Source organism: Panthera leo, chromosome C1 (genome assembly GCF_018350215.1).
Source record: "Panthera leo isolate Ple1 chromosome C1, P.leo_Ple1_pat1.1, whole genome shotgun sequence".
Lineage (NCBI taxonomy): Eukaryota > Metazoa > Chordata > Mammalia > Carnivora > Felidae > Panthera > Panthera leo.
In genome coordinates this window covers 18174179-18185590 of record NC_056686.1, presented here as the reverse complement: position 1 = coordinate 18185590, position 11412 = coordinate 18174179, and positions in this window count along the sequence as shown.

Sequence of the window (11412 nt, the reverse complement as noted above, 5' to 3'; positions counted from 1 at the left end):
GAGCCACAAATCCCTCGGTCGGTTCTCTTTGCAGATAGAATAAAGGCCCCGCCCCTCCCCTGGCCTGGCATTCAAGGCCCTTCACATCTTCTGCCCCTTCTCCCATTCCACCTTGGCACCCACACACCCCGCAGCTTGGCTCTTTGGGACTCTCGAGTTTTCCTTCCCACAAGGTTTTTCCCCTCTCTTGGCAAGTACTCTGGTCCCTGTGAACTGGCAGTGTGCTACAGTGGGCAGACTTATGGGTTTTAGAGTTAGGACAGACGTAGGGGTTTTAGAGTTCCCCCGGGCTTGGAATCTGGCTGAATGGAGTCACCTTGGGCTTGTGACTGAACCTCTTTTGAGCCTGTTTCCTCCTATGCAAGCTGGGCTTTGTGATTTCTATCTAATTCCTGGTTGCAACAGTCAAATGAGATAATAGTTGTTCATAACAAGTGCCAATTTAATTTCTTTTTAAATGTTTATTTATTTTGAGAGAGAGGAAGAGCGTGAGCAGGGGAGGGGCAGCGAGAGCGTGAGAGAGAATCCCAAGCAGGCTCCACGCTATCAGCACAAAGCCCGACGCAGGGCTCGATCCCATGAACCATGAGATTATAACCTGAGCTGAAATCAAGAGTCAGACACCTAACCAACTGAGCCATCCAGGCGCCCCTCGAGTTCAATTTCTATCCTTTATGAAGGACCCTCTAGGCTGGTCTTGTGGGACCCCCTCTGGGTCCCCAGACCCAGCCCGCCAGCATCAGAATGAAAATAGAAATAGTGGAATTTCCAGGATGGCCAGTGGTTCATGAGTCGGACTTACTCGCATAGTACCTGGCCTGGCCTGGCCAAGCACCCAGCATACGATAACCATCCAACAACTGCCCAGTGGATTGAGGGCAGAGTGTTTTTCACTCCGTCACGGGGCTGGGATATGTCACTGCGAAGGAACAGAAGCCACCAGCCTCTTCCCTGGGGACTTACTTGTTGCAAAAGGAATTCAAAGTGTAGAACGGCCAAGACCTTAGTCTTCTGCACGGGGTCTCTCTGCCGTTCCAATACCATAGGTCCCTTCTGACTTAGTCTTGGCACCCGACATCTTCCATGAACTTTTCTCAGTCTGATCCGCCAGCACGGATCTCCTTCTTTCCTCCTGCCCCAGGCAGAATGAGCCACTTCCGTTCTCCCAAACTCACGGGTGCTTCCCAGGATTCCCGGATTCTGGCTGCGCAGTTTTCCATCCCACAAGATCTCCAGCAATGTCTCCTGGCCCCTCGTCCCACCAAGAGGCAGAGTCTACTTGTCCACTCCCTGGAATCTAGGCGGGCCCTGTGACAGCTAGCACCACTGGAATATGGTGGGAGTGACCCTGGCAGTTCTGGGTACAGCCCTTAGGTGCCATCGTTTGCTTCCTGCGTGTTTGCTCCTGGTAACCTCCCTCTTGGAACCCAGCTGCCATGCCGTGAGAAGTCCAAGGTACACGGGGAGGCCACAGGTAGATGCTCTAGGTGACAGCCCCAACTATGTTCCCAACTGGCAGCCAGGGTCAACAGGTGGCCATGCACATGAACCACCTCAGATACCCAGGCCAGTCGCCTGAATATCTGACCGCAACCTGGTGAGAGATCCTGAGCGAGAACCTCCCAGCTCTACAGCGCCAGGAGAAAAAATAATAAATTGTTGATTTAAGCCACTAAGTTTTGGAGCAGTTGGCTCCCCAGGAACACGTCTTCCCAACTCCAGCCCGCTAAACCTGCCTCGATCATGAGACCTAACCGCCCCCTCCTCCCCAGGTCACCTTTGCCACCTCTGACCTCTTTTAATAAGTGTTTACACTAATCATGATGACTTTGTATTGAGATTCCGGGACCTACTTTTCCTTTGAAATATGTTACCAGTTTATTTGAAACAGAAATTTCCTATCACTTCTGAAAACAGAAAAAAAAAAATGTCCATTGCCATCAACAGAAGGTAACAAAATAAATTAGATGAAGCAGATCAATGTCGTTAAGTTCCAGCTTTCTAGCTGGACAGTTACCTCCCAGTGTCTGAGCCCGGGGCTGACCCTCTCTGTGTTGAAAAGATGAGCAAGTTTTGTCGGTAACACTGGAGCCGGACTCTGAGTTCCAGGATCCGGGCAGTTACAGCAGAGCAGCTTCCAGACCCTGGGTCGCACGGCTCTGGCCACTGTGTCCTTAACTTCAACAGTTAGGGGCGGCTTTGGGATTCTCTCACTTTCCCGATCAGAGCAGGCACTGTATGTAGCTCCCTGGTCTGGCCAGTCCGTCGTGTCGTGGCATTCTCCAGTCTTTCCAATATGTTTACAGACCCTCTTCCCACCTAAAATGCTGAGGACCACCACCCCTGCCGCTTGCACTCAGCCTGGCCTGAAGCACCGACTCCCCTTAGCTCTTGCAGCTTCTCCCGGATTTGTTTCTTTCATTATTGAAGTATCTCCTCTAAGAAGATTTTCGGTGTGGGTCTGTGTACTTCCCCTCCGGCAGTCTTATTTACCTAGGAATATTTTTATTATGACCTCATGTGTGAGTGACAGTTCGGCTGGCTTTAAAACGCTGGATGGAAAGAGTCCTTCTCTTTCAGTTGTTAATAACTTTGTGGCTTCCTTTATCAAGAGTCCATAGTGAGGAATAGAATGGCCATCAGATTCTTGGTTCCTTGGTAAGGGTCATCATCTCTCTCTCTCTCTCTCTCTCTGCTCTTCCTCTTTGTCTTTCATAGTCTCAATTTCACCCCCATCAGTGTGGATTTTCCCTTATTTCTCCCGTTGGCTCCTCTGGGAACCCTTTTAATCTGAGTTCATCCATGTTTCTTTAATTCTGGAATGTTTACTCTCCATCATCTGATTCCTTATTTCCCCTCTCCATTTCTGTTTTCCTCTCCTTTGGGGACTCCTGCTCCTACTTTCCATCTCTCTCTGCTTTTCTTTTTTATTTGTTACCTCATTATCTTTTCCTGCTTTGGGGGGGATAATTCTCAACCCGAATTGGCTCTTGACTAGTGAATTCTTCAGTGGTATCCATCCTGATACTTACACCGGTCTATTCGGTCCTTTATTTTAAATAGCTCATGTTTCCACTTGGTTCTCACCTACGACTTCTTATTCTTGCATCGTTTTACAAATGTCTGCTCTTATCTCCTTAAGTATTATGATCAGGTTTTACTTTAAAATCTTGGTCCCAGGGCACCTGGGTGGCTCAGTCGGCTAAGCATCCCACTTCGGCTCAGGCCATGATTTCATGATTCATGAGTTTGAGCCCACATCGGGCTCTGTGTTGACAGCTTGGAGCCTGGAGCCTGCTTCAGATTCTGTGTCTCCCTCTCTCTCTGCCCCTCCCCTGCTTGCGCTCTTTCTCTCTCTCAAAATAATAAACATAAATTTTTTTTTTTTTCAAATCTTGGTCCCTCTGCTTCAATAATTCTGCTTCAGATGGAACGTGTAGCTTGGTTTATTGTCCTTCTTTTACAGTAGCTGTATTTCTTAGGTGTCTAATTACTTTGTCAGGTGAGTTCAAGTTCCCCTGGGGGTACCAGCTATCTGGCTGTAAATGAACCCCAGGGAAGGGCCAAAGGCCTAACAGGAGAGGAAAAAAGATGGGCCCCAGGGTGGAGAGCCACACAGACACCCTCGGCCATCCCCTTCCTGCCGCACTCTTCCTGCGTGACTGTCAGGCTGCACCTTTGAGTTCCTAGCTGGGCAGCGGCCTGGGCGAGGGGTAGACTCTCCCAGTGGGATTCCATAGGCTGGGGGTGGGGGTGGTAGGAGGGGTGTTGATGGGGCAGTGAATGCCTCCACCTTTGCCTGTTCTGTTCAAGTCTGCCCCCAGCTTTGACCCGTCCCAGACCACCCCTGGGCTGTAGCTACCAATTTTTGCCCCGTAAGGGCAGGACCAGAAGCAGGTAAGCTTCCCTAAAGAGCAGGACAGAGGAGAGGTTAGGAGGTCAGGCTCTGGGGTCAAACATTCATTCTGTATTGAAGGCTCGTGTGTACCAAGACATCGTGCCGGGTGATGGGGAGACAGTGGGAAATAGTCCCTGCCCTCGTGGAGGTTATGCTTTGACAATCAACCAGCAGACCCCCTGCCACTTGGGCCACCCAGTCTCCCTAAGCCTCAGTTTCTTCATCTGCAAAATGGAGATAATCACAGTATCTATCCGTAGGGTTACCGAGGCTTTTAGGAAACAACGTGCACCCAGGGATTGGCACAGTACCCCGCACTCGGAGAGCGCGCAAATGTGTTAATTATTGTGGTTGTTATTATTATGACCAACGATATTGATTTCGGGGCTTAGGCAGGAACTTGGAGCTATTTCTTTTTTTTTTTTTTTTTTTTTTTTTTTTTTACTTGGAGCTATTTCTAAAAAATAAATGAATCCCCTTTGTCCTCTGGGCAAACCAGTTCTCCTTAAGGTCTGTGACTGGAGAAAAGCCCCAGCTAGGGCATCTGGAGTTTTTGAGAAGGAGGATTCAGCGGGCTTGACCTTTAAAAAGTTTTGGTCAAGGGGCACCCAGGTGACTCAGTCGGTTTAGCATCCAACTGCGGCTCAGGTCATGGTCTCACAGTTTGTGGGTTCGAGCCCCATGGAGGGCTCTGTGCTGACAGCTCAGGGCCTGGAGCCTGCTTCGGATTCTGTCTCTCTCTCTCTCTCTCTCTCTGCTCCTCTCCCACTAGTGCGCTCTCTCTCTCTCTCTCAAAAATAAGTAAATAAATAAATAAATAAATAAATAAATATTTTTAAAAATGTTTTTAAAGTTTTGGTCCAAAACCAGCAAGGCAGGGAGGGGGTTGAAGGGTGGGGGGGGCGGGGGTGTGGGATATACGAATCAAGTTTCCTTTTCCAGAAAGAACTATTAATACCACTCCAGGTGGTACGGTTTCAGATAACCAGTCCTTTCCCCCAGTTCTTTGTTCATTTTTTTTTTTAACTGCTAAAGAGCAGCGCAGGGAGGAGTTAGAACTTCACAGCGACCCCACGGGCGTCGGCTGGATTTCCAGGCCTATTAGCTCTGGGGCCAACGTTGCCACTGGGCACAGGAGACAAAGCTCCAGGGCGCACAAAAATGTTTCCATTTCTTTCAAAACAGAAGAAAAGAAGAACTTCTAGGTTGAAGAAAATGTTTTAATATACCCATGCAGTGGGGCATTGGGGAGACATGGGGAGACAGCGGGCTCCCCACTAACCAACAGGTGGCTCAGTCGGTTAAGTGTCATCTTGGTTTTGGCTCAAGTCATGGTCTCGCACCTTCGTGGGTTTGAACCCCGGGTCAGGCTCCACACTGTGCGGAGCCTGCTTGGGATTCTGTCTCTCCCTCTCTCCACCCCTCTCCCACTCACGCTGTTTCTGTCTCTCTCAACATAAATAAACTTCAAAACTGTATATTAAATATATATATTACTTAAATATAGATTCAATTAAATATTAAATATATTAAATTTAAAAATTAAAAGTTTGAATTTAAAAATTAAATATTAATTATTTAATTAATTATTAATTAATTATTCAATGCAGTCGTAAATAAAACTTTTGATATTTTTATGGAGGAAGGGGCCCTTGAAGGCAGAACTGCCTAGGAAAGTCAGGATGCATCACTGGTTACCTCTGTGACAACCGGAAGGTTGCACATGTCTCCGAACCTTGGTACGGAACTAGGGAATTCTCCTAACTCGCTTCCTGGGATGCTGTGGGTGTTACAGGGAGGGAGGCATGCGGAGCATTTAGCACCATGTGGGCGCGCCTTTGTTTCCCTCTGTGACCTGCAGGCTGAAACCTTAGAGAATCTGGGGGAGGGGGATGATGGGATGAGGTACAGCAGTGGGGAACTAGTTACACAATTGCTTTTGACAGCACAAGAAAGAGACTGAGGAGATACCCCAGGTGCAGGAATATACAGAAGCTTCCGAGCAAAGCCAGGGTGCTGTGCTGGGGGGTCTGCAAGAAACCGGGGGTGTGTCTGAATCCCCAGTGCAGGCCGGGGGCGTTGGCAGCCCTGGAGAAGTGGGATGAGTGAATGGTGTGTAAACTGTGCAGGAATTCAAAAATTCGGAGGCTCTTTGCCCTCCAGGTTGGCTCCACAGTTCCCAAGACACAAGTTTCTTAAAAGGGGAAGAGAGGGGCTCCTGGGTGGCTCCGAGGGTCAGGCGTCTGACTTCCGGCTCAGGTCATGATCTCAGGGTCTGTGAGTTCGAGCCCCGCATCCGGCTCTCTGCTGTCAGCACAGAGCCTGCTTCAGATCCTCTCTCTCTCTCCCTCTGCCCCTCCCCGCTCCCCTCCCAAAAATAAATATTTTAAATAAATAAAGGGGAAGGGAAGCTAATATCTATTGAGTGACTGCTGTGGATAGTTTTCTAATAAATTAGGGAACTGAGGCTCAGAGAGGTGTCATGGCTTAAACAAGACCCCACAACTCCAAAGCAGAGGTCCAAGCCCTTGCTCCTTGCCCAGGTCTGCTGCTGACTTCTGCCCAAGGCTGGCCTGGAGCAGGGCGCACCGGCTCTCCGGGGTCTGCACCACCTGCCCCGCTTCCTCAAGGCCCCCAGCAGCCACCATAGGATGTGGCAGTCCCACCAAGGGCCCCAGCGGCTCAGGAGTGGCGGCCCAGGCAGGAGGCCGCTCACAGCAGGCCCTGAAGCTGGCCGAATTACAGGCCTCTCTGTCTGAGAGACTGGCACACCCTCTTTTCCTTCCTTAGGCCAGCCTGCAGCCACCACTCCCGGGAGTTCAAACCACAGGAGAGGTTCCCGCCTCCCCTGCCACACCTCCCTCAGCCTTACCTACACCCCAGCCCTGCTCAGGAATCCACAGCCGCTCTCTGCCTTGGCTCAGTCCCCCTTCTTCCTACCTACCTCCTCCTGCCTGCCTAGGATCTCTGGTTCCAATAAGTAATTTGTTTGAGGGAAAACAAAGAGGGATCCATCCTGCCAGATCCCAAAGCAAAGAGTGGGATGCCAGAAGCCAAGATGCCAATGACTGCATCAGCAGGCTGGATGGAGGTGGGGAAGGTGATGGGGCAGCACGCACAGGGCTTGGACATTGTCCAGGAGAAATAAACAGGCTGTGGCTTCGAGGCCGCCTTCAGGGGCCCTTCGAAGGCAGCCTGCAAAGTGTGCATCTGCCCAGGTCCATCTGACAGCAAGAGTTCAGCCTAGGGGGTTGCCTGGGTGGCCTCTGCTTCCACACCTTTAAATGGAGGGTGCACTCTTGGGGCGTCTGGGTGGCTCGGTCGGTTGAGCGTCTGACTTTGGCTCAGGTCTGATCTCACAGTTCGTGAATTCGAGCCCCGCATCGGGCTCTGTGCTGACAGCTGGGAGTCTGGAGTCTGCTTCGGAGTGTGTGTCTCCCTCTCTCTCTCTCTCTCAAAAATAAGTAAACATTAAAAAAAACAAATTTAAATGGAGGGTGCCCTCTGTTACTGCCAAGGGTCCCCGTAGCCCTCACACACTGTGACCCTGTGTCCCAGGAGTAGTGGGGAGGGGATCAGTGTGGGTGTTGTTTTCCTTCTCTTCGGACCCCCGCGGGTCTCTGGGGCACTGATTTGTCCAGGGCAAATTGCAAATTGAACAAATGATTATGGAAATTATGGAAAGCGCTATGAGAAGAAGTTATGAACCCGGCTCTTTCGAGGGGTACAGTGCCTCTGATCTGTGGATGTGTTCCCCCCCAAACTCTCCCCTCTACCTCCGACCTTTGCCTCTTACATCTTCCTGGTCACCCCGGGGAGGTGGAAACCCAACATCTGCCTTCCGGGACTTCAGAAAAGAGAAAGGCCCTTCACTTCACTTCGAGTGGTTCTATTCCCAAAGACACAGTTCCTCCCGGCCTGAGGCTGGATTGGCCAAAGTCCATAGAGCGACAGGGAGCACAGGAACTGGCCTCTAGGATTAGCCGTTGATATAAAACTACTACAGCAGATTCCCCTAAAGTCACAGCACATTCCTCTAACCCAGCTCACTGTGTGCCTGGCTTGTCACACACACACCCAGCGGTTGGCCTGCTTGGCACCACACTGCCCCCTCTGACCACCTCACCATCGGCGGCACAGACACCAGCAGGGTCAAGGTGAGGAACGCCCCACCCCCATGGAGGGGTCCCGGGGGCTCCTTTCCCTTTTCATCTTCTGCTCCCATCAGGTACCCATGGTCCTTTGCTGTCTCTTGGCCCCCTTCCTTCCTTTACCCCCATAACTTTGAGATGGTCACTGAGAGGACATGAGAAAGGTATTTGACCTACCCAGACTTCCAGCTCCTTCACCTATTACCATGTGGCTCCTTCACCAAATCCGTGTGGGATTTGGGATTCCAGGATTTTGGGTGCCCTTCCCTACCTCTATGCTCTGGATATGCTAATCATGTTACCTCTCCTCCCCATAGGAAGCAGGGATCCAGGATCTGTTATTTTGGGCTTTGGTTTACACTATTCCGTCCGCTTAAACCATTGTCTTCTATATCCATACCCTCCTGTTGGGATCTGGCCATTTCTAAATTCACTACTATTGGCTGACTACTCACCACGTGTCAAACAGTTACTACATACCCATTCATCATTCGTTCATTCAAAAAAAAGATGTAGTGAGACCTACTCTATGCCGATATAATGGCAAACCGAACGGACATTGTGGCATTGTCCCTGTCCCCCAGGAGCTTCAGTCTAGTGGAAATTAATAGCTTATGTTTGTGGAGCACCTACTATATACAGACCCTGTACTGAGTGCTTTATATGGATTATAGTACTTAATCTTTCGGAGAGACAGCTTCTTTTAACGAGTACATCAAACTGAACCACAGAGGAATGAAGGCTTTGGCCCGAGGCTAAGTTAGCCTCCGGCTAAGGGGCGCTGCAGGGATTCCGACACCCAGGTTGACTGATTGCAGAGCACCGGCCCCCAAGCACAGTGCTTTCAATCCCATCTCCTCCGGGAAGCCTTCTAGATCCTCCTCCCAGACTAGAGGGCTTCCTTGGTCCCCCTAAACCAGCCCTAGTATTTGTGACACACCCATCTCCTCCTCCCACCCAAGTCCCCAGGCGGTTGAACAGCAGCCCTGCCTGCCTCTTTCCTCTGGAGCAGCTTGTCAGGCGAGCCACCCAGCAGCTGCTGCAACGTGTCTACTGAACTTGCTGATCCGAACCCTAACGTGGCTTTTCATCTCCTAGAATCGCAGACCCTCCTCCCGGAGGGGTGGGGGCCTCCGCATAGGGCCCACCCACCAAGACGCCCATTTCACAGATGAAGCAAACACTGGTCCTGAGCGGTTCAAAGCCCCTTCTACCTCCCGGCCGGCCAGGTCAGCTCCCCTTTCTTCCGGGGAGTCTCAGGCTCTCCGCAGAGGCGTGCTGGGGGGCGGGACAAAGGACCGACTAGCTTCCTCCATGCCGAAGTGTCAACCCCCCAAACGCAGTCCAAGGGGGCTTCCCTGCTCTCAGTTGAGCTTGTCTGGCACTCCGGGCACCTTTACGCCTGCCCCATCCCCATCTCCAAGCCCCACGGGAGATGATCAACTTTCCTCCCACCAACCCTGACCGCTGCCCCCGCGCGCACACTCCTGGCCCTCCCTCTAACGAAAGTGGGGCGACACCCGGAACCCCTCACTCCCCCCACCCCCTCCGGGCTCTCCTTCGCCCAGGGCGGCCGGCAGGTGGACCGCGAGCCGCCGCGCCGGAGCCCGGCCGCCCGTGTGCCCCCCGCAGACCCGGGTGCGTCCCGGTGCCCCTTACCTGCCCGGCGAGCCGCCCGCCCCGCGCCGCCGCCCGCTCGCCCTCCCGCCGGCGCCGCCGCGGCCGCCCGGGCTCTTCCCGCCGGGGATCCCGCCCCCGGCCCCGCCCCGCCCGGCGCAGGTGATCCTGGGGAGGGGCCGAGCTCGCCCCTCGGCCCCTCGGCCCCACGGCCTTGGGGACCGCCCCGGGGGCGCCAGGGCAGGGACGCTGGAGTGGCGGCGCCTCCCCGTGGTGTCCTCGCGCCTCTCCCGGGCCTGGGTCCTTTTTGGGATTCCAGTTCTGGCTCCTCGTCCGGGGCGCGCAGCCCAGCCGGCCACCTCTTCCAGGTCCGTTTTCTCCAAGGGCGAAAGCGGGGAGAAGGCACCTGACAGATACCGCAGGCCGGATGGAGGGATCTTTAAAGTGGGATTGTGTTCATCTGATTGGAAGGTTTGGGGGCAGGTTGGGGTTTAGACAGCCGCCAGGTGTTACAGCAGGTTTGATAACTAGCAAGGGTCAAAAACTCTGCCCTGGGGAACCTGCCCCGTTTCCTCGATCAGACCGGCTCGCTGCCCTACCCCCGGCACTCTAACCCTGACACACCACAGGCCTTCAACCAACATGTACAGAAAGAGGGAAGAGGTCTTAGGAGAATCCCAAGCCCTCTCCTTTTCTAAACAGGGAAACTGAGGCCTGGGAAGCAGAGGCGAGTGGCCCAAAGTCACATCAAAGGTTAGTGACAGAACCAGGAGTATTTACAGAGAGTGCTGGGTTATGGGCCTACTGGCTTTGCCACGGGCCGCCTGTGAAATGCCGTCCAAGCCTTGCCCACTTCCTCCCAGGTTGGCAGAACCGAGTCCACCGTGTTTTCACAGGAAACTCCAGGTAGTATTTATTCACAAAGATTGAGAAGAGTACATTCTGAGGGGCACCTGGGTGGCTCCGCCAGTTGAGCGTCGGACTTCGGCTCAGGTCAGGATCTTACGCTTGTGAGTTCGAGCCCCGCGTGGGCTCTGTGCTGACAGCTCGGAGCCTGGAGCCTGCTTGGGATTCTGTGTCTCCCTCTCTCTCTGCCCCTCCTGTGCTTGTGCTCTGTTTCTCTCTCTGTCTCTCTCTCTCTCTCAAAAATAAATAAATGTTAAAAAAAATTTTTTTTTAAAGAAGTATAATTCTGAGATTCTGCTTCACCAAAGAACTGAGACACAACCCTTGGCTTCAAAGAGCTTCACTGTGGCGGGAGAGGGGGACCTGTCCACAAAGCAGGGGCCATGAAGAAGGGAGGGGCACCCAGTGACAGTCTGCTCAGGCTCTGGGATCTGAGATCTCTACGGCCACTTCCAGATGCTGCCAGAAGCTCTTGCTGGGATGTGCAGGGGTCAAGGGCTCCAAAGTCAGTGGTCTCGGGTTCTGATCCTAACTTCATTGCAAGACAGGATTTTTTAATTTTTTTTTAAATTTTTTTTAAAAAATGTTTTTAGTTTATTTATTTTGAGAGAGAGAGAGCAAGCAGGGGAGAGCAGAGAGAGAGAGGGAGGGAGAGAATCCCAAGAAGGCTCTGCGCTGTCGGCCCAGAGCCAAATGCGTGGCTCAAACTCATGACCTAGCCCAGAGACAGGTCCAAGAGACGCTTAACTAAGCCACGCAGGTGCCACGATAGGATGTTTTTTCAAACCTTTCTGAGACTCAGTTTCTTTTGGTTCGATGAAGATAATATCCTTACCCCAG